Source organism: Malania oleifera, chromosome 12 (genome assembly GCF_029873635.1).
Source record: "Malania oleifera isolate guangnan ecotype guangnan chromosome 12, ASM2987363v1, whole genome shotgun sequence".
NCBI lineage: Eukaryota > Viridiplantae > Streptophyta > Magnoliopsida > Santalales > Ximeniaceae > Malania > Malania oleifera.
The window spans coordinates 8,768,413-8,780,920 of record NC_080428.1 but is presented as its reverse complement, the minus strand read 5'-3'; the positions used below and the strand labels follow the sequence as shown (position 1 = coordinate 8,780,920).

At 38.0% G+C, this 12,508-nt stretch overlaps 1 protein-coding gene across 3 annotated transcripts in view; it reads left to right on the top strand.

The window, feature by feature from the left end:
* Positions 1 to 12,508, top strand: part of LOC131144079 (cleavage stimulation factor subunit 77) — a 136,691-nt gene that overhangs the window by 49,374 nt on the left and 74,809 nt on the right. The window lies entirely within an intron of this gene.

Sequence of the window (12,508 nt, the reverse complement as noted above, 5' to 3'; positions counted from 1 at the left end):
TTAAGATATCTCAAAATGTGAACTACTGCATCCCAGTTACTTGGTTCTTGGAGAATCGACAAATTGGCTTGCAACATTTGTTGCAAAAGATATATCTAATCGAGTGATTATGAGATAATTCAACTTTTCAATAAGTCTTTGGTACTATCCAAAATCACCCATATCTGGCACTAACTCTTGGGATCGATGAGTGTGTCAACAAGTTTGGATTTTAGCTGCCTAGTCTCTTCTAAAAGATCAAGAACATACTCTCTTTGAAAAGACTATTCCCATATGAGATCTTGATACTTCTATACCCAAGAAGTGCTTCAATGGTCCCAAACATTTGGTACCAACTCCCAAGTATCACTATCCTCTAGTGTATGCATCTCTTCAATCATTGCATTCTTCCACTCAGAATGGGATAGAGCTTCAGAAATATATTTTGGTAAAGCAACAAAAGACAAAATTACTAGCAAAATAGTAATATGAGGGTGACAAGAAACAAACAAAATTAGATATTCGATGTTGGGTATAGTTATGTTTACCTTTTTGAACAGCAACGGGAGGGTCAACATCTTGGGAAATAGGATCATTTGATGAGGGAACTCAAGGAGTAGAAGTGGAAGCTAGAGGAGGACCTCCTCCCTTGAGTCACTGTGTGTATACCTGCAAATTGGAATGATCCAAGCGATAAGGTCTCAAAATGGATGAAGATGTAGGTGGATTGTGCATGGATAATAGTTTATAATTTAAAAGGTTAGGCAGACTAAAGGGCTCATCAAGGTTAGTAGAACTCAAGGACTCTAAATAGTTGGTGTAGACTTAGAAAATGTGACATTAGTAGAGACAAAGAATCAATGTAAAGTAGGGCTATAACATCAATATCCCTTATAAACGCATGAATAGCCCAAAAAATGCATTTGATATCACGAGGATCCAACTTGTCCATTCCTAGACTTAGTTGATGGACAAAGGACACATAGCTGAATATACACAGAGGAAATGGGAACAAAGGAGCCTCAGGGAAGATAATTGAATATGGGATTTTACTAGCAAGAAAGAGGATGGCATTTTATTTGTGAGAGAACAAGTAATGACTACGACAACACTCCAAAAACTTTGGGGACATCTATTTGATACAATAGGGTACGATTGATTTCGAGAATGTCTGTTCTTTTTTTTTTTTCCCTGCAACTCCATTTTGTTGTGAAGTGTGGGCACAAGATGACTGATCGTTCATACCAGAATTAGTCATATAGGTGGTACTGTATTGGGCATTGAAGTATTGCTTAGCATTGTCTCTATGAAGCATCTTGACTGGCATATCAAACAGAGTCTTTATTGGAGAATAGAAGGCACAAAAGATATTAAACAACTCAAAACGGTCTTTCATTAAATACAACCAAGTCATCTTGGAGAATTTGTCGACAAATGTAACAAAATCCCAATTTTGACGTGACACGACTAGGACCCCAAACATCTAAATGGACAAGCATGAAAGGACCATCTGCCTATTTTTTGACCTAGGAAACAAAGGGAATGTGATGATGTTTTTCGAACTGACAAGACTCACTCAAGACTAGACACAAAACTCAAGGTAGGAACTTGCTGTTTCAATTTGTTGAAGGATGGATGGCCGAGATTACAATGGACTTGAAGTGGTGTAGTAGTGGCTTGCAGGCGATGGGAGAACAGAGCGACTCATAGTAAAGCCCATGTGCCTCACATCTTGTGCCAATTGTCTTCCTCGTATTCAAATTGTGAATAACCACATAATCAAGAAAGAAGGTTATAGAACAATTTACTGCATTTGTAAGCTTACTAACTGACATGAGATTGAAAGGGACTTAGGAATGTACAAAATAGAAGAAAGAGAGATGGAGGGAGTAGGATTTAGTGTTTCTATCCCCTTAACTGTAGTTGTGGACCCATCAGCAAGTGTAACTTGAGGTAGATCTTTGGGATATTGGGGGGCAGAAAAGAAGTTGGTTACACCTGCCATTTGGTTAGTAGCAGTGAAGTTGATAGTCCAAGGACTAGTGGGAGAGGTACTAGATGACATACAAACTGTGGGATTACCCTTCTAAGCAAAAGATGCAATGTGATGAGATGCTTGATACAATGGGAACCTTGAATACTCTTCCTCCAAGATAGTTATAGTATGCTGTTCACTTGAACAAATGCCTGACGAGGGAAACACACTTCTGGGATTTGAGGACGCCATCCCAGGACATGCAGAACCTTGATAGAACAGCAAATCAGAAATACACGGTGAACAAAATGCTCTTGGGATTCGAAAAGTGAACTTTTGGACAGACCAAAATAACCACAGCTGAACTTCGGAACCACTTGAAACAAACAAAAATGAGTCAACCACTGATTCAACCATGAACGAGTCACCAACAACTGGACAAAGCACTGCCACAGCGCTACAAAATCAATGTATAAATGCTGCCTCTGCTTTGAGAGACTCACCAGTGAACTTTACTAATACCGAACGACACTATAAATGCTGCCCCTGCTTCGAGAGACTCACCAATGAACTTTACTAATACCGAACAACACTAGATTGCCACAAGTGCATAGTTGAAACCGGTTGGATTTTTGAACAAAAAACATGCCCAATGGCTTGATATTATGGTCTATGGAAGGAATCAGAACTTTCTGGAGGGAAAAAAAGCAGAAAAAGGAGGCTGAAAACTCTCTTACATGCTGGCACATTGGGTTGGGACTGCTGGCAGTCAGCAGATGCGTGGGGGTGCGTGGGGAGGTTTCTAGCAATGGGATTTTGTAGGCTTTTAGTTGAGAGAATTCTGTCTTTGGCTATGTGGTTGGTTTTGTGAAATATTGAGGGGTGTACTGGTTCTGAGAAGGGCTGCGATGAGAGAGTGTTTCCCAGCGATGGCTGGGTTTTGTTTGGTGGCAGGGTTTAGGTTGGATCGTGCTCTGATACCATGTTGGATATTGGGTGAAATGGAAGACCTGACATCAATGATAGGTCTCTCCCTCTATTTATAGTATATGACAAGTACAATGCCATTGACAATAATACCCTTACTAACTCACACTTACTAAGATAACTCTTAACACATACTAATAATAATAAATGAACATATAACCATTAACAACCCCCTTCATTTATGAAGGAAAAAATGGGAACTGTTTTAATGTTGTTTTCAAACATAAGTAAAAATTTGAAAAACCGGAATAAGTGGTTTCTCCAATTTTACATTTGAAAAAAAAAAGCATTTGAACACAAAAAAAAAATCTTTATTTTTTTTGCATAGCAAAATAATTTCATTGGTAGAATAGTAATGTACAAGTAGAAGAGTAAGGCATCTCCTTTCAAAACTTTGGGTTACCCTAGAAAAATTAAAAATGAAAAACCAAAAAAAAAAACACTAGAAACAACCCGAAGTAATCAGAAGGCCCTATCAATTCAACAAGGAAAGCCAATCACATTGAATATCTGAAAAGTGCATCCCCCTGAACTTCCCACCAAAGAGAAACCAAATGGTGAACCTTCTCCCAAACCAGCAAAAGAGATGACTTCTTCCCTGGAAAAATCCATGCGTCTCGTTCCATCCACAAACCCCAATATACAGCAAATAAGGCACAATTCCATAACTCCTTATCCTTCTTTTTCCTGCCAAAACCAATAAAATGAATTGCCAAAAACTCCTCCACTGTCTTCGGACAAACCTAGCATTCCCCAAAATAATTAAATAGCTTGTTCCAATTCCTCTGGGTGAAATCACAATGTAAGAAAAGATGCGGAACAGTTTCAGAGTAATTAAAATAAAGCACACATATGTCTGGAGAGAACCTTTAACGGTCTTCTAATATGTTTCAAGTTATTGGTGTTGTTCCTATTAAGCATAACCTGCCAGAGAAACTATTTGATTTGAGAGGGGACTTTGGCCTTCCAAACAATTTTATAGAGAGGAAAAGAAAAACTAGAGCTAGTCAAGAACTCACAAAAAGATTTGCAGGAATAAAACCCCAATGGATCCAAAGACCAAGAACTGCAATCATTTCCAATGAGACTTGACAATTATTCAACAACGCTAACAAGGAGGATAGCTCCTCCATCTCCCTGTCATTCAAGGGTCTCCTAAAGTGAAAATCCCAAGAAGGGAAACGATCACCTGACTCCACAATGAAAGAAGAAATAGATCCATCTTGTCCTAAGCTCAAGTGAAATAGACGAGGAAAAGAGATGGACAAAACAACATTCCCCAATCATTAGTCTTTCCAAAAGCGAATATTGCAGCCCCTACCCAATATAAGTTTGGTATGGGGATTAAAGATGGAATAAATTTGAGAGATGGCTTTTCACGGACTTTTTGATGAACATCTAAGACCCGAATTGGTATCTCACTCGTTCCAGTCAAGTCCAAATTTACTTTTTATTACTTTTTGCCACAAGCAAGAGACCATTAAAGGAAACTGCTAAATCCATTGGCCAAGAGAGCTGTGTTTTTAGACACCAAATTACCCAAATACAAGCCGCCCTCCCATTTAGGCCTACAAACCACCACCACCTAAGTCTCCAAATGATCCCTAACCCACCCACCACTCCTGATCAAAGGAAATATCTCATCATTCTCTCAATCCTACTAGGAACCCCCATAGGAATTTTGAAAATGGACAGAAAACACAACGAGATACTAGAAAGACAAGCTTTAATGAGAGTACTCCTACCTCCTTAAGAAAAAAGGCATCCTTCCTACCATCTAATTGCTTATACACTCCCTCGACAACAGTTTACCAAGTACTAGTGGATCGAGGATTACCCCACAAAGGCACTCCTAAATAAGATAACGGCCAATCCAAAGCGGCGCAAGCTACCTTTGATCACTCTTCCCAAATTGATCTTAAGCTCTAAAACCCTTTAAAAAATATGAAAAGCCCTAGAATATTCGAAAAAAGGTGACCTATAATCCTCCATGAAGAAGATGGTATCATGACCAAACTGAAGATGCGAAACCATTACCTCCTCCCTCCCCACTTGCAAGTCTTTCACTAAACCTCTAATCACAGCTTTATCAACCATTCTACTCAAGGAATCTGCCACTAACACGAACAAAAAAGGGGAAAGAGGGTCTCCTTGTCTTGTTCCCCTCGTAGCTCTGAACCTAGATTTAGGCTCTCTGTTCACTAACATTGAATAAAACACAGTATTTATACAATATTTCATCCACCTTTGCATCTCTCTCCAAAACCCTTCTTCATAAAAATCTTATCCAAGAAATTGCAACTCACCCTATCATAGGCTTTTTCAAAATCCAACTTAAAAATAAACCCCTTCTTCTTCCTTCTAATATCCTCAATGACTTCATTTGTGATCAAAATCGCGTATGCTATCTGTAACCCCCCCCCCCCCCCCCCACAGAAGCACTTTGGGCCTTAGCAATAGACTTATCAAGAACCACACCCAACCTTCTAGTTAGTACTTTAGTGATTATTTTATAAATGCTAGAAACTAGACTTATAGGTCTATAATCAGAAATCTTGATAGACCTACTTTTCTTAGGCGCCAAAGTTATGAAGGTAGAGTTAATAATCTTACATAAAATCCTATTCCAATAAAATTCATTAAAAACCTTCATCAAGTCTTCTTTAACCACTGCCCAGCAATCTTGAATTAAAGACAAATTGAATCCATTCGGCCCTAGAGCTTTATTCCGATCCATTGCTAAGAAGGTAGATCTGACTTCCTCTTCCTCGAAAGGTCTCTCTAGCCGAGCTATCTTATCACTGGGCAAAAGGTCCCACTCTGACCTTTCCTCCATCGGTCTATATTCATCTTCCTCAGAAAATTGATTACAATAAAAATCAGTGATCTCTGAAGCTATCCTACTATTATCCGAGATAATTTTCCCCCTATCCAACTCTCACTCCCTAATCGAAGTTTTCCTTATTTTTTGCTTGTTAACCTATGAAAAAGTCTAATATTACAATCACCTTCTGTTGTCCATTTAAACTCCATCTTCTGCCTCCAACTTGTCATTTCCTTAAAAATAACCTTTACCAATTCATTCTCTAAAGATATTCTTTTCAGCTCCTCCTCCCATGATGGGAGAAGCTGAACTATTGAAAAAATTTCCAGAAATAGGAATTCTTTTCTAAAACTGGACAAATCCAATTTGCTGTCATGCCACGACCCATGGTCTTAAATTTTATAAAAAATTGCCAAAATTTTGGTTGAAATCTGGGGAGGGTTTGAAAGGAAGTAGGGTCCAATTTCCATTTTGTAATTTTTTTGCTGAAATGTTGGGTATTTGTTCTGAAATTTCAGTTGAAATCATCAAATTTAGAAAAATAATGGGTCAAAATTTTTGGATGTTCAAAAGAAAACTCTGAAAAAGAAAACTAGGAAAGGGGAAAATTTGGGGTTTTCATTTTGTTTCTAAATTATTCACAATCATCTAATTTAATATTACTCAAAGTTTCAATAATAATATATGTTATTATTAATTCATTGTGTTTCTGATGTTCTTCAAATCAAAATCAAAATTACCATAAAACTGAAATTTCAATAAATTATGACCCTTGAATTTTTGTCAAAATTGAAATTTTAGCAGTTTTGCCAAGAGCAGTTTTAGAAAAGTATGCCAAATTTTCTATACAGTTGTTAATTTCTTATTTAGTGTCTGATTGATGGAAAAAAATTTGATATTGTTAGAGGTTATTTATGTCTTTTAGCATTATTATTATTGAGTGTGTTATTGTCATTAGAATGTAATTAATTTGTACTATAAATAGAGGGAGAGACTTATCTTCAAGTTAGGTCATTCATTTTAATCAAATTTTAACATGGTCTTAGAGCATGAACCAACCTAAACTCTATTCCCCTCAGCCGTCGCCGCAATACACCCTTCCTGTGGCTGTCCTTCCCAGACCCACCTTTATTCCATATTATTTTACAAAACCAACCATACACTCATAAACAGAACCCCCCAACGACTCACCTCATAAACCCCATTGCTGGAGGACCCCCTACGCACCCCCACGCATTGGCCAAATGCCGTCAAGGCCAACCCCACGTGCTGGTGTGTGGGTGAAGTTCTGACTACATTTTTCATTTTTCATTTTCCTCTGTCATGCTCTGATTCCTTCTCTAGACTATATTATCAAGCTGTTAGGCCAGTTTTTTGCTAAAAAAATCAATCATTTTCGATTATGCCCTCGCCACATTAAGTAATTTCTGTTCAAGGTTTGTGAAGGCTTCTTTGTGAGTGTTTTGGAGCTGTGGCAGCGTTCATATGTTCAGTTGTGAGGCTGTGGCAGTGCTGTATCTGTCGGTGAGTTGTTCACCTCATCCATGGTTGTGTTGGTGCCTCACATAGTTTGTGATTGTCCCGATTAGTTTTGACTGTTCTTTTTTATTTTTGGTGTGGTTGCTGATTTGTGAGTGTTGGGCTGGAATCTATAAATCCCAAAAATTTGTTTCCTACATTGCTGCCTCAAATAACAACTCAAAAGTTGGATGGAAAGAACGATGTTCAATGATCTAAGGCTGTTCATATTTATTTAGCAAGATTAGGGAAATCTGACCACTTGCTCCAATGTAGTCCTTCTGATGAGAAGAGAAAAGATGTGTGGGTTCAAGAAGATGCCTTGATTGTTTCCATTTTATGGAATTCGATGGAACCATAGATTGCACAGATGTGCATGCATCTAGATACATGCAAAGAGATTTGGGATTATGTCAAACTTCTATACTACAATAACATTACACGTATGTATGATTTATGCTAGGAGTACTTTCAGTTACAACAAGGGGATAGGAGTATCACAGATTATTTTGGAGAGATGAAGAGTATTCATGAGGAGCTTAATGTCGTGCAACCTATTACTGCCGACGTTCATGAGATGCAGAAGCAGAGGGAGCAAATGACAGTTCATCGTGTTCGAGTAGGCTTGAGACTTGAGTTTGAGGCAGTTCGGTCCTAGATACTCAGTATTGCGAGCTGCCATCAATGGCCAATGTTTATTCTCGTGTCCTTCGTGCTTCCTTTAGCACGCATTCTCTTGCTCTTGCATCTGGCTTTGAGAGGACATGCTTTACCACACAGGGTGATTCTAGTTCTCTACCAAACAATCGCAAAAGTTATCGTAGTGGTTTGAGTGGTCATAGTGGTAGAGATGGACGAGGTAGAGGTACTCCTTGCAAGTGCACTCATTTTGCACGGAGTAATCACTACTATTGAGCAGTGTTGGGATCTTCACGGCAGACCTTCACGTGTTGCCAATGTAGCCACCATTGACTTAACAGCTTTGGGATTGAGTGGGGAGCAACGTACTGCATCCATGTCAAAGGAAGAGTATTCCAAGTTCCAACAATATTAAACATCACAATAAGCTTCACTTTCCATTGCATCTTTTGCTCAAACAGGTAATCACATTGTATCCATGCCAGAGGAAGAGTATTCCTAGTTCCAACAGTATCAAACATCACAATAGGCTTCACTTCCCATTGTATCTCTTGCCTAAAAAAGGTAATCACATAGTATGCCCGTCAGTCACCACTTCTCGCCCTAGTCCTTGGGTCATAGACTCCGCTGCCATTGATCATATCGTAGGTATACCTAGCTTTTTCTCAACTCTTCAATATTATGCAAATTGACATTGTGTTACTCCTGCTAATGGATCCACTATTGCAGTCAAGGGAATTGGAACCATAAATCCCACTTCTTCTATTTCTCTTCCTTTGGTTTTATATATTCTCAAATTTCCTTTTAGTCTTATGTATGTTAGCAATTACTAAATTCATGAAAATTTTAGTGACATTCTTCCCTAACTCTGTGGTTATTTAGGATTTGAAGACGAGGGAGATGATTGGCGGAGGGCATGAAGCTGGTGGACTTTATCACTTTGAGCCACTATCTCCTTCTACCGCCTGCACTGTTGTTGCTACACCTTTCCAAATTCATTGTTGCCTGGGTCATCCTTCATTGCAAAAGTTAAAATGTCTTGTTCCTGGTTTGAGTTTTGTGTCTAGTCTCAATTGTGAGTCTTGTCAGTTGGGAAAGTATCATCGTATTTCCTTCGCTTACCGAGTCAATAAATGGGCTGCAAGCCCTTTTATGTTATTTCATTCAGATGTGTGGGGTCCTAATAGGGTTGTGTTTGGGTTTCCGGTACTTTGTAACATTTGTTGATGATTATTCAAGAATGATTTGGTTATATATAATAGAAGATTGTTCTGAGTTATTTCTCGTATTTTGTGCCTTTTGTTCTGAAATAAAGACTCAAGTTGGGTTTCCAGTTCGAATACTTCTAAGTGATAATGCTAAAGAGTTTTTCAATGCACAATTATCCACTTATATGGCTTAGTTTGGTATTGTTCATCAATCATCTTGTGCCCACACTCCTCGACAAAATGGGGTTGTAGAGCAGAAAAATATACGTATTCTTGAAATCACTCGCACCTTACTTTATCACGTGCATGTACATAAAGTGTTTTGGATTGATGCTGTACTTACTACTTGTTATTTGATCAACAGGATGCCATCCTCTGTTCTTAGTTGTAAAATTTCCCACTCCATTCTCTTTCCTAATTCACCTTTATTGTCTCTTCCTTTCCTTATATTTAGGTGTTGTGTCATTTGTTCATCAACTAACTCTTGGGGTGGATAAGTTGGATTCTCATGCTATAAAATGTGTCTTTTTGGGCTACTCATATACTCAAAAGGGATATTGTTGTTATAGTCCTGTGCTGCATCACTTCTTTGTTTATGCCGATGTTACTTTCTTTGATTCTACACCTTGTCACGCTTAGTCCTTGAGCGCTTCTAAGCTCATTGAGTTTCTTACTTTGCCTAATCTTCTAGATTCTACATTGTTGTCCTTGCCCAACCAACCATCTGAGTCTGCATGTAGTTTGAGTCCTTCTCATCATCTTGGTCATCCTAATTTGCAGGTGTATTCATGACGACGATTCCAAGGAAGATAGTCCCCTCTAGCTTCTACTACCACACCTTTGGTTTCCTCTTCGGATGCTCATACTTCCCATGATGTTGATCCTTATATTGCTGTTTGGAAAGGAAATGCACATGTACTCAACATCCCATTTCCAACTAAGTTTCTTATGACTCCTTTTCACCCTCCTATTATTGTTTTGTTGCTGCTATATGATCTACTACCCTTCCTAAATTTGTTTCGAAAGCCTTAGCCCATTTTGGGTGCAGGGATGCTATGGTTGAAGAGATGAACGCTTTACATGACAAAGGTACTTGGGATTTGGTACCTCTTCCTCTTGACAAGTATGTGGTTGGTTGTCACTGGGTTTACATTATGAAAGTCAACCTTGATGGTTCTACAGTTTGTCTAAAGCCCGTCTTGTTGCTAAGGGATTCACTCAAGTATATGGTCTAGATTGTTCTGATAATTTTTCTCTAGCTTCCATACTTACATCAGTACGTCTGTTCATCTCCTTGGCTACTACTTATCACTAACCTCTGGATCAGTTAGATGTGAAAAAAGCCTTCTTGCATGGTGACCTTGAGGAGAAGAAAGTGTTGCTCACGGGGAGTCAGGCTTAGTGTGTCAGCTCAAAAAGGCTTTATATGGTTTAAAACAGTCTCCCAGAGCATGGATTGGTCGTTTTGGTGTTGTAGTTCTTGAATTCAATCTTTTCCATAGACTAAGTTTCAAACCAAAGATTTGGGACTGTTGAAATACTTCTCAGGGTATAGAAGTATCTGGAACTCATATTGGAATTGTTTTGTCACAGAGGAAGTATGTTCTTGATCTATTGGATGAAACTGGCTTATTGGGATCTAAACTGGTTGATACACCTATGGATCCTAACAGCAATTTAATGCCGGATATGAGTGATTTGCTACCTAATATGTACAATATCGGAGACTTGTTGGAAAATTGAATAATCTCACAGTCACTCGGTCGAATATATCTTTGCAACAAGTGTTGTGAGTCAATTTCTAGATTCTCCGAGGACAAGTCATTGGGACGTAGTAATTCGCATCTTGAGATATCTCAAAGGTGCACCTGGGAGAGGTATTTTATATCGTGACCAAGGTCACACTAATATCCATTAATATACTGATGCAGATTGAGCTGGATTGCCTTCCAATTTGAGATCCACCACCGGGTATTGTATCATGGTTAGTGGTAATTTGGTTTCTTGGAAGTGTAAGAAACAAATTGTGGTGGCAAGGTCAAGTGTTGAATTAGAATATAGAGCTTTGGCTCACACTGCTTGTGAACTTATTTGGGTGAAGAACATGTTGGAAGAATTCAGTTTTTTGCATTCTCAGCATATAATGTTGATGTGTGACAATCAAGCTGCTCTTCATATTGCCTCCAACCCGGCCCTTCATGAGCAGAGGAAGCATATTGAAGTTGGTTGCCACTTTGTTTGGGAGAAACTTGTGTAGAAGCTCATTACAATCACTTATATGAAGTAGGGCTTGCAGCTTGCTGATTTGTTTACCAAAGTGTTTGGGGGGGGGGGGGTGTGCTCATGTTAAATTCATTTGTAACAAGCTAGGAGAAAGTGATATTTATGCTCCAACTTGAGGTGGGGTGTTAGAGGTTATTTATGTCTTTTAGTATTATTATTATCAAGTGCATTAGTATGTTAATTAATGAGAATTAGTAAGGGTATTATTGTCATTATAATTATATTTTCTTTGTATTATAAATAGAGGGAGAAACCTATCTTCAAGTTAGGTAATTCATTTTAATCGAATTTTAACAGATATAAGATAAAAAAAAAAAAAAAGAAGGATTTAAGACATTGATTTAGGTTTAATGAGTGACTTGAAGTTGGTTTTTAAGTTTGTAGAGAATAAGAGTTCTAGACAAGCATGCTTTCGTCATCAGGCAGAAAAATAGAAACTTTATATATAAAATTCTAATATTATGGTGATGTTTAATTTTTCTGCCAAGATTCTTAGATTGGTGCACGCTGTTTCTTCATTATCAGATATTAAGGCTGCTTTGAAATAACTTGTTTGCTATTTTTGATGTGATGTGGGCTTGTACTTGTTTTGCTATTCTCTGTGTTGGAGAAGGGATGGTGTGACATGATTCTTTTGGAGATTAGCTTATGTCAGGGTATTGGGATCAAGTTATTTCTTATGCTTCTTTTCTGAGCTTGTGGGTAGTTTTTTGAATGGTATGCCAAGAGATTGGAGGATTATTCTTTAGCATTAATTTTCTTTTCATTTTAAAAAAAATATTTTTCCCCCCTCTTATTCTTTGCACTTTTTTGTCTCTTAATATTGATTAAAAGAGAAAAGAGAAAAAGACTGGTTTTTTTTGCTCTTTTATATATATTTTAATCCCCTTCTTTTTCTTTTTTTTAGAAGTCTCAAACTCATGATGTACCATTTCTCAGCCAACCCCCTGCCACCTTGGCTAGGATGCAGGTCAACATCATGTTCGTTGGTTGGTTACTGGGTTTGCAAGCAAAAAAGGTCCTAATTTCACTGGGAAGAAAATTAAACAAAATATGAATTCTTACAATGTTAGTAAATTTTTCAAAATTTGGAGC